The 17,818-nt window shown below is 45.4% G+C and overlaps 8 pseudogenes; all 8 read left to right on the top strand.

Moving 5' to 3' along the window:
- Window positions 1–90: 90 nt before the first annotated feature.
- LOC141267665 (5S ribosomal RNA) lies at window positions 91–210 on the top strand (annotated as a pseudogene).
- Window positions 211–1,153: 943 nt separating this feature from the next.
- Window positions 1,154–1,272, top strand: LOC141268008 (5S ribosomal RNA; annotated as a pseudogene).
- Window positions 1,273–1,890: 618 nt separating this feature from the next.
- LOC141270258 (5S ribosomal RNA) lies at window positions 1,891–2,010 on the top strand (annotated as a pseudogene).
- Window positions 2,011–2,944: 934 nt separating this feature from the next.
- Window positions 2,945–3,053, top strand: LOC141270059 (5S ribosomal RNA; annotated as a pseudogene).
- Window positions 3,054–11,873: 8,820 nt separating this feature from the next.
- On the top strand, window positions 11,874–11,993 carry LOC141268653 (5S ribosomal RNA; annotated as a pseudogene).
- A 927-nt stretch (window positions 11,994–12,920) lies between these two features.
- Window positions 12,921–13,038, top strand: LOC141268751 (5S ribosomal RNA; annotated as a pseudogene).
- A 621-nt stretch (window positions 13,039–13,659) lies between these two features.
- Window positions 13,660–13,779, top strand: LOC141268153 (5S ribosomal RNA; annotated as a pseudogene).
- Window positions 13,780–14,720: 941 nt separating this feature from the next.
- LOC141267550 (5S ribosomal RNA) lies at window positions 14,721–14,839 on the top strand (annotated as a pseudogene).
- Window positions 14,840–17,818: the final 2,979 nt, after the last annotated feature.

Genomic DNA, 17,818 nt, shown 5'->3' with positions numbered 1-17,818 from the left:
ATGAACCCTTCAGAGCCCGCCCCGTCACGGCCAGATTGCTCGCCACCAAGCGATCCTGAGAAAGGCTGGCCGGGCGATGGATCGAGCAGCGTCTACTGGCCATACCACCTTGGATACGCCTGATCTCGTCAGATCTCGGAAGCAAAGCAGGGCTGGGCTCAGACAGTACTTGGATGGGAGACCTCCTGGGAACACCGGGTGCTGTAGACCATTTTGATGACGTTTTGCCCTACTGCCCAGCTCGGCTAGCATGGAACAGCGCCTTGCCGGACACCGACCTTAAGTAACTTAGATGATGGAAGCCCCAAGGCCTCTGAGCCAGTTGGAAGTTAAGTACGCTACCCCGCCGCCTTCACGCAGGCCTGACACCGAGCTCCTTGCCATGGCTAGGAGTGCTTATTGACTCCGCAGCTCGCCGTGTGGAAATGATGGTGTTAAAAGCACCCGGGGCCGTGAAGGGGCCAGGCTTTCAGCAGGTTCCCAGGGAAGGTTTTGGATGCCGGCCGCCTAGCGAGGGCCAGCAGAAGTAACATGTTTCTCTGCAAAGAAGCTTGTGTAACCAAGCCAGACGTTTGACAAAGAGCTAACCTCAGTGCAAGGAAGTCAAGGAAGGTGCGGAAGGAATTGGGGAGGGGGGAGGGTGATTCCTGCTAGGGCCCTGAAATCATAAAATAGGCAGGAGAGTCTGACGCATGGTGACGGAGAGGTTGTAGGGGCAGATAGGGGGTGTTGTCACGTGCGAGCACGTGTGCATGCTGGCTTGTGTGTGAGAGTGCGCTTCCTAGGTGTGGCGCGCTGCAGACAGTCAAAGGGATTGTTCCCTTTCATTAAAAGTTAATCCCCGGCTGCAGGCTATTAGAAAGCAACTAACCACGCTCTACTCACCCTACCCGGGTCTACTGGTGAGTCTCGCCTCTGCTCCAGGCCAGTGGTATTGGCAGTGAAGCTGACGTTCCGTCAACAGTGCTGCAGCCGATCAGTGAACTCAGCGGCTCTGAGTGGGGCGTTCTGTCTACAAGACCTTTTAAGGAAGCCAGCAAAAAAATTGAAGAGAAGGGAAAGCACAAAAGGACATGGTCTTGCTGAGCACTGGAAAGGGCAGCCTGCAGCCAGACTTCAAAGTAGAAAAGCAGCAAGTGAGAGGCTTTTCTCTGCCTATGGCCACACCACCCTGAACATGCCCGATCTCATCTGATCTCGGAAATTAAGCAGTGTCAGGTCTGGTTAGTACTTGGATGGGAGACTGCCTGGGACTACCAGGTGCTGTAGGCTTTTGCTTTTTCTTTCCTTCCACCAGCAGGGGGCACTCTCTTCTGTGCCTTTTTCTATTACCTTTCACAAGTGCACACATTCATTCTCTTTTCTTTTTTTCATTTGCTTTCTCTCTTGCGCTATTTCATCTCTGCAAAATTCCAGCATCCTTATGATCACCGTGGGCCTCCAGCATTGTTGCTTCTTTACTTTTAATACTAGGCTACTTTTCACCAGGACCAGCATCTCCCGCGTGGCTGGAGGCAACCACCGGTAACCCCAAGCAGAAGACCTTTGCAGGCAACACGACCCTCCCCCCTGAAGAGCAGCTCAAAGTCACTGGCAACCATCTCACCCTCTTCCTTCATTCACCCCTGGACGTCTCGCTCTGCCCCCAAGTTACGGGTCCTGCTTGCTCTTTCTGTCACATTACCGCGATGAAGGTTTTAGCCTGCAGGAGACCCTGCGCCGAGACATTTTTGAAGACACCTGATGCGGCGGGTGAATCACTGCTAAACAAACCACCTGTAGGGATGGCACAGCCTTTGCATGGACCCTTCGGAGCCCGCCCCATCATGGCCAGATTGCTCGCCACCAAGCGATCCTGAGAAAGGCTGGCCGGGCGATGGATCGAGCAGCGTCTACTGGCCATATCACCTTGGATACGCCCGATCTCGTCTGATCTTGGAAGCAAAGCAGAGCTTTGATCAGACAGTACTTGGATGGGAGACCTCCTGGGAACACCAGGTGCTGTAGACCATTTTGATGACGTTTTGCCCTACTGCCCAGCTCGTCTAGCATGGAACGGCGCCTTGCCGGACACCGACCTTAAGTAACTTAGATGATGGAAGCCCCAAGGCCTCTGAGCCAGTTGGCAGCTAAGTACGCTACCCCGTCGCTTTCACGCAGGCCTGACACCGAGCTCCTTGCCACGGCTAGGAGTGCTTATTGAATCCGCAGCTCGCCGTGTGGAAATGATGGCGTTAAAAGCACCCGGGGCCGTGAAGGGGCCAGGCTTTCAGCAGGTGCCCAGGGAAGGTTTTGGATGCCGGCCGCCTAGCGAGGGCCAGCAGAAGTAACATGTTTCTCTGCAAAGAAGCTTGTGTAACCAAGCCAGACAGCTGACAAAGAGCTAACCTCAGTGCAAGGAAGGCAAGGAAGGAATTGGGGAGGGGGGAGGGTGATTCCTGCTAGGGCCCTGAAATCATAAAACAGGCAGGAGAGTCTGACGCATGGTGACGGAGAGGTTGTAGGGGCAGATAGGGGGTGTTGTCACGTGCGAGCACGTGTGCATGCTGGCTTGTGTGTGAGAGTGCGCTTCCTAGGTGTAGCGTGCTGCAGATAGTCAAAGGGATTGTTCCCTTTCATTAAAAGTTAATCCCCGGCTGCAGGCTATTAGAAAGCAACTAACCGTGCTCTACTCACCCTACCCAGGTCTACCGGTGAGTCTCGCCTCTGCTCCCGGCCTGTGGCATTGGCCGTGAAGCTGACGTTCCGTCGACAGCGCTGCAGCCGATCAGTGAGCTCAGCGGCTCTGAGTGGGGCGTTGTGTCTACAAGACCTTTTAAGGAAGCCAGCAAAAAAATTGAAGAGAAGGGAAAGCACAAAAGGACCTGGTCTTGCTGAGCACTGGAAAGGGCAGCCGGCAGCCAGACGTCAAAGTAGAAAAGCAGCAAGTGAGAGGCTGGTCTTTTCCTACGGCCACACCACCCTGGACACGCCTGATCTTGGAAACTAAGCAGGGTTGGGCCTGGTGAGTACTTGGATGGGAGACCGCCTGGGAATACCAAGTGCTGTAGGCTTTTGCTTTTTCCTTCCTTCCACCAGCAGGGGGCACTCTCTTCTATGACTTTTTTCCATTCCCTTTCACAAGTGCACACATTCATTCTCTTTTCTTTTTTTCATTTGCTTTCTCTCTTGCGCTATTTCATCTCTGCAAAATACCAGCATCCTTCTGATCACTGTGGGCCTCCAGCATTGTTGCTTCTTTACTTTTAATACTAGGCTCCTTTTCACCAGGACCAGCGTCTCCCGCGTGGCTGGAGGCAACCACCGGTAACCCTAAGCAGAAGACCTTTGCAGGCAACATGACCCTCCCCCCTGAAGAGCAGCTCAAAGTCACTGGCAACCATCTCACCCTCTTCCTTCATTCACCCCTGGACGTCTCGCTCCGCCCCCAAGTTACGGGTCCAGCTTGCTCTTTCTGTCACATTATCGCGATGAAGGGTTTAGCCTTCAGCAGCAAGTGAGAGGCATGTCTCTGCCTACGGCCACACCACCCTGAACACGCCCGATTTCATCTGATCTCGGAAGCTAAGCATGGGCGGGCCTGCTTAGTACTTGGATGGGAGACTGTAAAATAATACTCTTCCTGTATTATTTATTTCTTCTGAGTACTTCTCAAAGTATCAATATCACGATCTTCTTATAAAAAATGTAACTGTTTATTCTTGGATTGTCCATTAAAAAGAATCAGATTGCAGCAGGTACATACAATAATTAGTTATAAAGTAATTGTCCATTTGTCCATAATTTGCTTAATTGTTGAGATTCACCCATCTTTCCTTGGATCCTGGCTGGTAAATCATGTTTTTGTCCAGCATGTGTCCAGGCCTACATGTCATCTGCTTCTCAGCATGAAGATTCTGTGTCTTGTGGGGTGGGCAGAGCAAGAGAGCCCCCCCTTTCTGTACCATTGGCTTTTATAGCCAGTCGTATGGACACCTGTTCTACATATGGTAGTGAACCAAAAATACACACACAAATAGCGCATGTCAACTAGACACGATGGCTGAGGCATAGAACTCAGAAAAATGATTATCGATTAACATTCCAAATGAATTTCCATAATTAACCATTTAACATTTCCCCCTTTTTTGAGAATATAAGGACTTTAACTGAAATTTCTCAAAAGAAGATACATTCATCAATCATTTTTTCTTTCCTTCTTCCTTGGCAATATCATTAAATTTCCATAATAATAATAATAGTAATAATAGTATCAATATCGGATTATTGTTATATAATGATGTGAATTCATGTTATGGTAAGCCGTGACTAATATTCATTTAATACGTATAATTATACTTCCCTATATCTAAATTGAAGCAATCGCGGGTTCAATCGTCATCATCTGATGTCATCGGGTCGTCGTCTCGTCTTCTTCTTGGTTCTTTTATAACAGTCTTTAGATGAAAACTCCTTTGAAATAAATTACAGCATGTAGATATTGTACAGTCCATAATTGTGTTCATTATTGTTCAGTCCATAAACTGTACTCTTTATTAGAAAGATCATGTGTGTCAGTTGATAAGAAAACAAAGTCCATGGTTGAAATGTAGCTTTAATATCTGTGCAGTGTCACCTGGACTTACGTTGGATCGTCTTTGGAATATTCCGTGTGTCCGCACTGGTCTCGTGTCACTTTTGGAACAGATGTGACGTCTTTGGTCAGTAAAGCAAGGGTTAACTTGCCACTTTCCTGCTTTATATAGCACCATAACCAGTACTCAGTCCTTTATATACAGGACACTTATGCCAGGTATTACCTGTTCACCAGCTTTCATTGAAGCGTTGCAGGTGATAAGAAACCACTGGAACGTGATGAAACTTAAACACAACACAGTACATATAGGATCATCGTCCTCTGCCGTCCTGGTGATCAGTGGTGTGAATTGTATTGTATGTAATGGACACAGTCTATTATAACACTCAGCATTCACACCTGTTACCTTCTGAGACGTCCGGATATCAGTTGCTTCTTCTTGTAACTTTTGAGAATCTCTTTGATTTATAAAAATTAAAAGTCTTTATTAAGATAGAATTCATAATTGCAATGTCTTTATTGAAGTCTTCATTCCCTAATCTGATACCAAATCTGGCAGTTTTTCCTAACCTATAATATCACAGCGTACCATAGCAATCAGTAATATCCATCTAATTATTATCAAAATATTAAAATAAATTATGTTTGGAATAATAAACAATAATAGATAATAATTCATTATCAATCAAGTTCTCCATATGATAGAACATTTTTATGTCATAGGTGTAATTACCTTTTCCAACCGATAGGTGTCAGTGTATTTTTAAAAAACAAGTTTTTATATCTTTATTAAACCAATAATATCAAAGAATGTATACTCCTGAACCAAAATGAATAAATATATGAATGTATGAATGAATGAATGAATGAATAAATGAATGAATGAATTGTTGTGTTTACTCAGAAAATGTAAACATTTTTTTCCTTAGCAATATATATTTAATGAAGCAATACTCTTGTATTAGACATTACTTTATTAAATATTAATGTGTTTTCTCAATTGAGATATTGAACTCAAATAAAATCAAATGAGAATTAAAAAATGAAAAAATAGAAAAATAAGAAGTATAAAGTAAGAATAAAATTTTAAAAATGAAAAATAAAATTAAGAGTAAAAATAAGAATAAAAATAAAAATAAGGCCTTTAAATTTTAATGACAAATGCAGGGTAATTATATTCTCCATAAAAAATACCCTTATATCTCCATTATCTGGATGATTTCATATTTGTCATAACCTTGTACCACCAAAAAATATTAAATTATGCAACTTTGCATGTAATACCCTTCTTAATTATACCATAGTACCTTATTATTATTTCTTCTTTATTAAAATGTGTGGAAAATAAGTATTGATCAAAAGTGATTATGTAATCAGGATCAAAAACACATTTTCCCCCTTAATACCAAAAATATTATTTTATAAAATTTATGTATATATCGGAACCAAATTAAAAATAATTATTCTTCTAGAAATATTGTGCATAAATTTCATATCGATGAGTAGCATAGATTTGACTAAAGAGAGGTGTGTACCTATTTAGGTAACCATTAAAAATAATATTATAGTTATTCAAGAATATTATCATGTGGAAAATTATTCTAAATATAAATTTGCTTTGTAAACCATTTTGATGTGTGGTTGCCCTTATCCACTATTAGTTAAATCAAGAAATAATAATTATTAAAGAAATATAGAAATATATATATGTAGATACTGTAATACCTAATTATGTATTATAATTTCCTCAGAATTAAATATATTTTTGTACCTTCACATAAAGAAACATTTTTTTTTTCAAACATACAAACATACGAGGCCTCTGTCACATCAATCACACTTAGCAGCTGCTGATTTACTCATCTGTCACCTTCACTCTGACATTCTCAGATCTGTTCAACTCAAACATTCCACATATGAAGTTTTATATATATATATATATATATATATATATACAGTATAGACCAAAAGTTTGGACACACCTTCTCATTTAAAGATTTTTCTGTATTTTCATGACTATGAAAATTGTACATTCACACTGAAGGCATCAAAACTATGAATTAACACATGTGGAATTATATACTTAGCAAAAAAGTGTGAAACAACTGAAAATATGTCTTATATTCTAGGTTCTTCAAAGTAGCCACCTTTTGCTTTGATGACTGCTTTGCACACTCTTGGCATTCTCTTGATGAGCTTCAAGAGGTAGTCACCGGAAATGGTTTTCACTTCACAGGTGTGCCCTGTCAGGTTTAATAAGTGGGATTTCTTGCCTTATAAATGGGGTTGGAACCATCAGTTGTGTTGTGCAGAAGTCTGGTAGTTACACAGCTGATAGTCCTACTGAATAGACTGTTAGAATTTGTATTATGGCAAGAAAAAAGCAGCTAAGTAAAGAAAAACGAGTGGCCATCATTACTTTAAGAAATGAAGGTCAGTCAGTCCGAAAAATTGGGAAAACTTTGAAAGTGTCCCCAAGTGCAGTTGCAAAAACCATCAAGTGCTACAAAGAAACAGGCTCACATGAGGACCGCCCCAGGAAAGGAAGACCAAGAGTCACCTCTGCTTCTGAGGATAAGTTTATCCGAGTCACCAGCCTCAGAAATCGCAGGTTAACAGCAGCTCAGATTAGAGACTAGGTCAATGCTACACAGAGTTCTAGCAGCAGACACCTCTCTACAACAACTGTTAAGAGGAGACTTTGTGCAGCAGGCCTTCATGGTAAAATAGCAGCTAGGAAACCACTGCTAAGGACAGGCAACAAGCAGAAGAGACTTGTTTGGGCTAAAGAACACAAGGAATGGACATTAGACCAGTGGAAATCTGTGCTTTGGTCTGATGAGTCCAAATTTGAGATCTTTGGTTCCAACCACTGTGTCTTTGTGCGACGCAGAAAAGGTGAACGGATGGACTCTACATGCCTGGTTCCAACTGTGAAGCATGGAGGAGGAGGTGTGATGGTGTGGGGGTGCTTTGCTGGTGACACTGTTGGGGATTTATTCAAAATTGAAGGCATACTGAACCAGCATGGCTACCACAGCATCTTGCAGCGGCACGCTCTTCCATCCGTTTTGTGTTTAGTTGGACCATTATTTATTTTTCAACAGGACCATGACCCCAAACACACCTCCAGGCTGTGTAAGGGCTATTTGACCAAGAAGCAGAGTGATGGGGTGCTACGCCAGATGACCTGGCCTCCATAGTCACCAGACCTGATCCCAATCGAGATGGTTTGGGATGAGCTGGACCGCAGAGTGAAGGCAAAAGGGCCAACAAGTGCTAAGCATCTCTGGGAACTCCTTCAAGATTGTTGGAAGATCATTTCCGGTGACTACCTCTTGAAGCTCATCAAGAGAATGCCAAGAGTGTGCAAAGCAGTCATCAAAGCAAAAGGTGACTACTTTGAAGAACCTAGAATATAAGACATATTTTCAGTTGTTTCCCACTTTCTTGTTAAGTATATAATTCCACATGTGTTAATTCATAGTTTTGATGCCTTCAGTGTGAATGTACAATTTTCATAGTCATGAAAATACAGAAAAATCTTTAAATGAGAAGGTGTGTCCAAACTTTCGGTCTGTACTGTATATATATATTTAACCCAAAATTGTTGTATCCCAATTTATTAATGCGCATTGCCATATCAATTGAATATCTTTATATTTCTTTGAATGTTCCCCAAGTACATATTATATAACATGAGAGTAAGTCACTGGAATTTCAGACACTTGAAAAAACTCTTGTCTTAGATTCTTTTTTCACTGGCTGCCCGGTCTTAAGTTACATCAGTTGAAAATAGAATGAATGGGATCCTATACTATTAGCTCAAAGTTCAAAGGCCGCAGCTGTCACAGATTATGCTGTAAAGCTACTTTAATTTGCACGAACACTTCATGCACAGAAAACATTAGCAACACAAAAGAATTAATAAGTATTACATATATATTATAGTTCAACTAGATATATTGTTATTATTTTAAAATGTTATACACATAAAATCATGCAATTTTTTCTCTTCCTGTGTGAATAAAGAAATAAATCCATTTTAGAGTTCTTTGATCAAATCCTGCTTTGGAATGAAAACTCTAAGGAAATATAAGAAAATAAAATTAAATATCAAATTCATACAGAAACAGAATTATTTAAATATCTTATACATATATTGGTTGGTTCTAATGTAATTCAAAATATTGCTACTTAAATTTATATATATGAAGTTCTAATTTATTAATTAATATATATATATATATTTTATAAACGTATATATAAATACAATTATACGCAATCTCTACTTAGACAAGTGTATATATATATATATATATATATATATATATATATATATAAACTATTAGAAACTATGTAACTACAATTTACTGTATAAGATTATAAATAAATATTGAGACATTGTATTACATTTTGATACAACATTATAATTACAGTTTTTCCTTAGCCACTCCCTAAACCAAATCTTCTGTCTCTCTCAAATATCTCCAGGAACGCCCTATTTAGGAAAGACATTTTTCTATCCTTCAAAACCTCAGAGAACTGCCTGTTCTTCTGTCCACATTCCATGACGTCACTGTGAGTTGGTCATCTCGCCTGTCTCTGTCCATCAGTTTCAGCCATTTTCCTTTTTAGAGAATCACAGTTCTGACTGAGAATTAACTCATTCTGTGGAGAGATGGATCTTTGCACTGGCTGATATGGCTTATAACATATATGAAATCTTCTGCGTATTTGATAGAGTTCACTATGGGGATGACTCAGTCTAGGAGAGTTTGATATTGGTTTTTGGTAAGATTTTACCTTTCCTGGTTTTATAAATTTAGCTTGATTTATTTTCTTTTCACGATTCTCATGTTTTCTAACAGAATCCAGCATCTGCGCACATTCAAATAATGATTTTTTTTGTGATGCCATAACTTGGGAAACTGAATTTAGGAATTTGAATTTTTGTACAAAAGTTGTTATCATATGTTGTACTTTTCCATTTTTGATGAGAGCTTTGTACAACCGTTCAAATATGGACATGAATGTATATGTACATTCCTTCCTACCAATCCTTAGTTTCTGCAGATCTTCTATGTTGGGAAAATCCTTTGTGACACAATAAATCAAATATCTTAATCTGTCCGAATCATTTTCCCATCCATTAGGAGAGTAATTTTCACAGGGCATTAAATGTAAACGTCTGGACAATGTCACAGGAATCCATATTTTAAATAATTGATTCCTCTCCTCATTGGATAAATCAAACTTATCAGAGAATTTATCAAATGTCTCTGAATTTCTACAGGCATGGATTTTGACATCATATTTTGGCATGATTTTGTATAATTTCAGCAAATTTTTCCTCATTTTTATTTGGAGTTGAGCCTGGGTAATTCCAGAATTCTCTGATATTTTTAGTGGCTCTTGTACGTCCATTCCTCCTACGTCACTCACGTCTCCTCCCACATCACCTAGTATGTCGGTTTCTCGTATGTCAGTCATGTCTCCTCCCATGTCAGGTTTCTGTATGTCCGTCTCTTGGTCAGACCCAAGGTCACCTTCAGTTACAGACACGTGTCTTACTTCTTGTTCATTTTCCACATTACAGTCTGAATCAGTATCACCGTCTGACACTTCTACACTATTTTCCTGCTTAGAAATCTCTAACACAAGACTATGAAAAAAATCTACCAAATGTAGAATATTTCTCAATTTCTGTTTGTCTCTATTTACCAATTTAGAAGTTAACTGTAAATTCTGCATTTCACATTCTTTGTATAAACTGAGCCACAAAACTTCTATGTCATCTCGTACATTAACTTTGAAATTAATATTACTTTGTTTAGCAAAAGAAGAAATTATATCCATATTTTGCTTACCTTAAGATTCCTTGGCTTCTCTTTATCAGCACGTCCTGTCTTCAGTTCGTCTGATTCTTTTCCTGTGTGATTCTGTTCCTTGTTAGTACCTCTGCTTCCTGTCTTTCCTCAGTCTGTACTTTCTGCTTCTCGTGACAAACTAGTGAATTTACTGACACGTGAACAACAGCTGTTCAGCTCGTCAGGACTCCCCCCTTGTTCACCGAAGAAATTCACTTACTTAATTTAAAAAACAAAAAAACAGGACTGGCTGGCTCACCATTGTAAAATAATACTCTTCCTGTATTATTTTTATCTACTGAGGACTTCTCAAAGTATCAATATCACGATATTCTTATAAAAAAATGTATCTATTTATTCTTGGATTGTCCATTAAAAAGAATCAGATTGCAGCAGGTACATACAATAAGTAGTTATAAAGTAATTGTCCATTTTTCCATAATTACCTTAATTGTTGAGATTCACCCATCTTTCCTTGGATCCTGGCTGGTAAATCATGTCTTTGTCCAGCATGTGTCCAGGCCTACATGTCATCTGCTTCTCAGCATGAAGATTCTGTGTCTTGTGGGGTGGGCAGAGCAAGAGAGCCCCCCCTTTCTGTGCCATGGGCTTTTATAGCCAGTCGTATGGACACCTGTTCTACATATGGTAGTGAACCAAAAATACACACACAAATAGCGCATGTCAAATAGACACGATGGCTGAGGCATAGAACTCAAAAAAATGATAATCGATTAACATTCCAAATGAATTTCCATAACTAACCATTTAACAGAGACCGCCTGGGAATGCCAGGTGCTGTAGGCTTTTGCTTTTTCCTTCCTTCCACCAGCAGGGGGCACTCTCTTCTATGCCTTTTTTCCATTCCCTTTCACAAATGCACACATTCATTCTCTTTTCTTTTTTTCATTTGCTTTCTCTCTTGCGCTATTTCATCTCTGCAAAATACCAGCATCCTTCTGATCACCGTGGGCCTCCAGCATTGTTGCTTATTTACTTTTAATACTAGGCTCCTTTTCACCAGGACCAGCGTCTCCCGGGTGGCTGGAGGTAACAACCGGTAACCCCAAGCAGAAGACTTTTGCAGGCAACACGACCCTCCCCCTGAAGAGCAGCTCAAAGTCACTGGCAACCATCTCACCCTCTTCCTTCATTCACCCCTGGACGTCTCGCTCCGCCCCCAAGTTACGGGTCCAGCTTGCTCTTTCTGTCACATTACCGCGATGAAGGGTTTAGCCTGCAGGAGACCCTGCGCCGAGACATTTTTGAAGACACCTGATGCGGCGGGTGAATGACTGCTAAACAAACCACACCTGTAGGGACGGCACAGACTTTGCATGGACCCTTCGGAGCCCGGACCGTCACGGCCAGATTGCTCGCCATCAAGCGATCCTGAGAAAGGCTGGCCGGGCGATGGATCAAGCAACGTCCACTGGCCATACCACCTTGGATACGCCCGATCTCATTTGATCCTGGAAGCAAAGCAGGGCTGGGCTCGGACAGTACTTGGATGGGAGACCTCCTGGGAACACCGGGTGCTGTAGACCATTTTGATGACGTTTTGCCCTACTGCCCAGCTCGGCTAGCATGGAACGGCATCTTGCCGGACACCGACCTTAAGTAACTTAGATGATGGAAGCCACAAGACCTCTGAGCCAGTTGGCAGCTAAGTACGCTACCCCGCCGCCTTCACCGAGCTCCTTGCCACGGCGAGGAGTGCTTATTGACTCCGCAGCTCGCCGTGTGGAAATGATGGCGTTAAAAGTACCCGGGGTCGTGAAGGGGCCAGGCTTTCAGCAGGTGCCCAGGGAAGGTTTTGGATGCTGGCCGTCTAGCGATGTCCAGCAGAAGTAACATGTTTCTCTGCAAAGAAGCTTATGTAACCAAGCCAGACGGCTGACAAAGAGCTAACCTCAGTGCAAGGAAGGCAAGGAAGGTGCGGAAGGAATTGGGGAGGGGGGGTGATTCCTGCTAGGGCCCTGAAATCATAAAACAGGCAGGAGAGTCTGACGCATGGTGACGGAGAGGTTGTAGGTGCAGATAGGGGGTGTTGTCACGTGGGAGCACGTGTGCATGCTGGCTTGTGTGTGAGAGTGCGCTTCCTAGGTGTGGCGCGCTGCAGACAGTCAAAGGGATTGTTCTCTTTCATTAAAAGTTAATCCCCGGCTGCAGGCTATTAGAAAGCAACTAACCGCGCTCTACTCACCCTACCCGGGTCTACCGTTGAGTCTCGCCTCCGCTCTCGGCCTGTGGCATTGGCCGTGAAGCTGACGTTCCATCGACAGCGCTGCAGCCGATCAGTGAGCTCAGCGGCTCTGAGTGGGGCCTTCTGTCTACAAGACCTTTTAAGGAAGCCAGCAAAAAAATTGAAGAGAAGGGAAAGCACAAAAAGACCTGGTCTTGCTGAGCACTGGAAAGGGCAGCCGGCAGCCAGACTTCAAAGTAGAAAAGCAGCAAGTGAGAGGCTTGTCTCTGTCTATGGCCACACCACCCTGAACACGCTCGATCTCGTCTGATCTCGGAAGCTAAGCAGGCTTGGGCCTGGTTAATACTTGGATGGGAGACTGCCTGGGAATACCAGGTGTGTAGTCTTTTGCTTTTTCCTTCCTTCCACCAGCAGGGGGCACTCTCTTCTATGCCTTTTTTCCATTCCCTTTCAGAAGTGCACACATTCATTCTCTTTTCTTTTTTTCATTTGCTTTCTCTCTTGCGCTATTTCATCTCTGCAAAATACCAGAATCCTTCTGATCACCGTGGGCCTCCAGCATTGTTGCTTATTTATTTTTAATACTAGGCTCCTTTTCACCAGGACCAGCGTCTCCCGGGTGGCTGGAGGCAACAACCGGTAACCCCAAGAAGAAGACTTTTGCAGGCAACACGACCCTCCCCCTTGAAGAGCAGCTCAAAGTCACTGGCAACCATCTCACCCTCTTCCTTCATTCACCCCTGGACGTCTCGCTCAGCCCCCAAGTTACGGGTCCAGCTTGCTCTTTCTGTCACATTACCGCGATGAAGGGTTTAGCCTGCAGGAGACCCTGCGCCGAGCCATTTTTGAAGACACCTGATGCGGCGGGTGAATCACTGCTAAATAAACCACACCTGTAGGGACGGCACAGCCTTTGCATGGACCCTTCGGAGCCCGCCCCGTCACGGCCAGATTGCTCGCCACCAAGCGATCCTGAGAAAGGCTGGCCGGGTGATGGATCGAGCAGCGTCTACTGGCCATACCACCTTGGATACGCCTGATCTCGTCTGATCTCGGAAACAAAGCAGGGCTGGGCTCGGACAGTACTTGGATGGGATACCTCCTGGGAACACCGGGTGCTGTAGACCATTTTGATGACGTTTTGCCCTACTGCCCAGCTCGGATAGCATGGAACGGCGCCTTGCCGGACACCGACCTTAAGTAACTTAGATGATGGAAGCCCCAAGGCCTCTGAGCCAGTTGGCAGCTAAGTACGCTACCCTGCCACCTTCACACAGGCCTGACACCGAGCTCCTTGCCACGGCTAGGAGTGCTTATTGACTCCGCAGCTCGCCGTGTGGAAATGATGGCGTTAAAAGCACCCGGGGCCGTGAAGGGGCCAGGCTTTCAGCAGGTGCCCAGGGAAGGTTTTGGATGCCGGCCGCCTAGCGAGGGCCAGCAGAAGTAACATGTTTCTCTGCAAAGAAGCTTGTGTAACCAAGCCAGACGGCTGACAAAGAGCTAACCTCAGTGCAAGGAAGGCAAGGAAGGTGCGGAAGGAATTGGGGAGGGGGGGGTGATTCCTGCTAGGGCCCTGAAATCAAAAAACAGGCAGGAGAGTCTGACGCATGGTGACGGAGAGGTTGTAGGGGCAGATAGGGGGTGTTGTCACGTGCGAGCACGTGTGCATGCTGGCTTATGTGTGAGAGTGCGCTTCCTAGGTGTGGCGCGCTGCAGACAGTCAAAGGGATTGTTCCCTTTCATTAAAAGTTAATCCCCGGCTGCAGGCTATTAGAAAGCAACTAACCGTGCTCTACTCACCCTACCCGGGTCTACCGGTGAGTCTCGCCTCTGCTCCCAGCCTGTGGCATTGGCCGTGAAGCTGACGTTCCATCGACAGCGCTGCAGCCCATCAGTGAGCTCAGCGGCTCTGAGTGGGGCGTTGTGTCTAAAAGACCTTTTCAGGAAGCCAGCAAAAAAATTGAAGAGAAGGGTAAACACAAAAGGACCTGGTCTTGCTGAGCACTGGAAAGGGCAGCCGGCAGCTAGACGTCAAAGTAGAAAAGCAGCAAGTGAGAGGCTTGTTTCAGCCTATGGCCACACCACCCTGAACACGCCCGATCTCATCTGATCTTGGAAGTTAAGCAGGGTCAAGCCTGGTTAGTACTTGGATGGGAGACTGCCTGGGAATACCAGGTGCAGTAGGCTTTTGCTTTTACCTTCCTTCCACCAGCAGGGGGCACTCCCCTCTATGCCTTTTTTCCATTCCCTTTCACAAGTGCACACATTCATTCTCTTTTCTTTTTTTCATTTGCTTTCTCTCTTGCGCTATTTCATCTCTGCAAAATACCAACATCCTTCTGATCACCGTGGGCCTCCAGCATTGTTGCTTATTTACTTTTAATACTAGGCTCCTTTTCACCAGGACCAGCGTCTCCCGTGTGGCTGGAGGCAACAACCGGTAACCCCAAGCAGGAGACCTTTGCAGGCAACCTGACCCTCCCCCCTGAAGAGCAGCTCAAAGTCACTGGCAACCATCTCACCCTCTTCCTTCATTCAACCCTGGACGTCTCGCTCCGCCCCCAAGTTACGGGTCCAGCTTGCTCTTTCTGTCACATTGCCGCGATGAAGGGTTTAGCCTGCAGCAGACCCTGCGCCGAGACATTTTTGAAGACACCTGATGCGGCGGGTGAATCACTGCTAAACAAACCACACCTGTAGGGACGGCACAGCCTTTGCATGGACCCTTCGGAGCCCGCCCTGTCACGGCCAGATTGCTCGCCATCAAGCGATCCTGAGAAAGGCTGGCCGGGCGATGGGTCAAGCAGCGTCTACTGGCTATCCCACCTTGGATACGTCTGATCTCGGAAGCAAAGCAGGGCTGGGCTCAGACAGTACTTGGATGGGAGACCTCCTGGGAACACCGGGTGCTGTAGACCATTTTGATGACGTTTTGCCCTACTGCCCAGCTCGGCTAGCATGGAACGCCGCCTTGCCGGACACCGACCTTAAGTAACTTAGATGATGGAAGCCCCAAGGCCTCTGAGCCAGTTGGCAGCTAAGTATGCTACCCCGCCGCCTTCACGCAGGCCTGACACCGAGCTCCTTGTCACGGCTAGGAGTGCTTATTGACTCCGCAGCTCGCCGTGTGGAAATGATGGCTTTAAAAGCACCCGGGGCCGTGAAGGGGCCAGGCTTTCAGCAGGTGCCCAGGGAAGGTTTTGGATGCCGGCCGCCTAGCGAGGGCCAGCAGAAGTAACATGTATCTCTGCAAAGAAGCTTGTGTAACCAAGCCAGACGGCTGCGAAAGAGCTAACCTCAGTGCAAGGAAGGCAAGGAAGGTGCAGAAGGAATTGGGGAGGGGGGGGTGATTCCTGATAGGGCCCTGAAATCATAAAACAGGCAGGAGAGTCTGATGCATATGACTCACCCCCTGGGCCGTGGGGCACTCGGATCCGGGCAATAGGGAGACGATGGGGGTAGTAGTGGCGACCCGGTTCCGTGGCTCAGGGTGGTCAGGCCAATGGTAGTCTGCTACGTTCTGCTAATAATGTCCGACTACGCCACCCGTGGATTCCGGTTATTAGGAACCGCTGCTGCATGCAGACCGCTGGGGCTGATGAGGTGTGCAGCTAGGGTAGTGTGACTCCCCGCGGGAAGAGTGCGGCCCCAGGGCAGTATAATGGATGGTGGGAGTGATGGTAGTGAGAATCCCAGTGCTGATACTGCGGGAGGAGCAAGGAGCACACAGACAACAAGTTGCAGTCCAGGGTCTTTACTACAACAGGTAAACTGACCCATAAACAGTCCCGGCTAGGAGGGGACCTGGACGTCTGAGAGCAATGGGGAAATTGGCCCTGGTCAGGGTGAGGGTGTAGGCCTACCGTGCTTTCTGCGCTCCTTCTGGCTATCTCCTCCTGATAGGGTAGCAGCCCACGTTTCCGAGCTTTCCGTGTATTCTCGCCTGTATGGCCTGCGACGTGGGTTCCTTTCTGCTCCCAGCCTTGTACGGCTTTACTGGTCTCTTCAGTTGTGGCAGGGCCTCCAGGCTTCTTAGGCCAAGGAATGTACAGTCCCTTGCGGACTGGTTCTCTGCTGGGGGATGTGGAATCCTTCCAGCCTCAGACACCAAAGTCTGGTAAAATTAAGTCTTTTCTCTGCCAAGACAGACTCTCTTCGCCTCTTGTCTCTGGCTTGTGGCTCTCCTCCTGCAACACTTCCTCTTAGGTGCAATCAACTTTCTGTCCCTGCTCCACTCTGGGACACGTCTCAGAGCTGAGACAGGCAATCCAGTTCTCTCTAACCCTGCCCCCAGCACCAGCTTTTATAGGGGCAGCCTGCTCCCCCTTCTGGCCTGAGACAGGAGGCATTGCATGCTAATGTTCCCCTGACCAGAGAACCTCCCCCTTGCTCTCAGACACAGCTTTAATACATTTTGTGGCATCCAGGCCAGGGTGACACATTCCCCCCTAGTGAAATTTAGTACTCCGGGACTAAACAATAAACAAGACAATATGCATAACAATAAAACATTAATAGACAGACGACGCACAAATTGAGTTCTTAAGGTCACAGTGTGGCCTGTGACCGGGTGTCCATATCACCAATACAACGGGAGCCTTAACCAGGTGGGGGTCTGTCCTACCCCAAGGCCTTCACAGTCTTAGTTCATTCCTGGGTTAGGCTCAGAATGCACTCCATACAAGGTCCCGGTTATAAAAAGTCCATAACCTGTGAGTCCTTACGGTAGCTGCAAGAAACTGAAATACACTATTAATAAACATGCAGGTAACTTGGCAAACATTTCAACATTTGGCAACAGGGTTATTTACAATCTTAGTACACTCTATATTCTCCAGCGAGCGGGTATCTGCCCCTTTGTGCTCCTGGTTGACCTCCTTAACCCACTGTCTGGTGGTGGACCAACCTGGCTTTCCCCACTAGCGTTAGGGGTACAGCTACCAACTGGGTGTACAGGTAGGGCAGGCAGCTGTCTGCGGGTTCTTTGGCTTACCGCAGGCATGGCAGGCTCACTGTCAGCAGAGGGTTGACTCTCCTGGGCTGCTGGTACAGGCTCTTCTGCCTCTGAAACTGCTGGCTCCTCTTCACCTTCCGGCTCTGGTGTTGGTTGTTGCTGGGCCGGTTGCAGGAAATGCAGGACGGGTACCACTATGGCATCATTTATGC

Source organism: Phyllobates terribilis, unplaced genomic scaffold (genome assembly GCF_046119375.1).
Source record: "Phyllobates terribilis strain yellow unplaced genomic scaffold, ASM4611937v1 Scaffold_4__5_contigs__length_816908805, whole genome shotgun sequence".
In the NCBI taxonomy this organism is placed as follows: Eukaryota; Metazoa; Chordata; class Amphibia; order Anura; family Dendrobatidae; genus Phyllobates; species Phyllobates terribilis.
The sequence above is the reverse complement of the archived record's forward strand: the minus strand, read 5'-3'. Positions and strand labels throughout refer to the sequence as shown.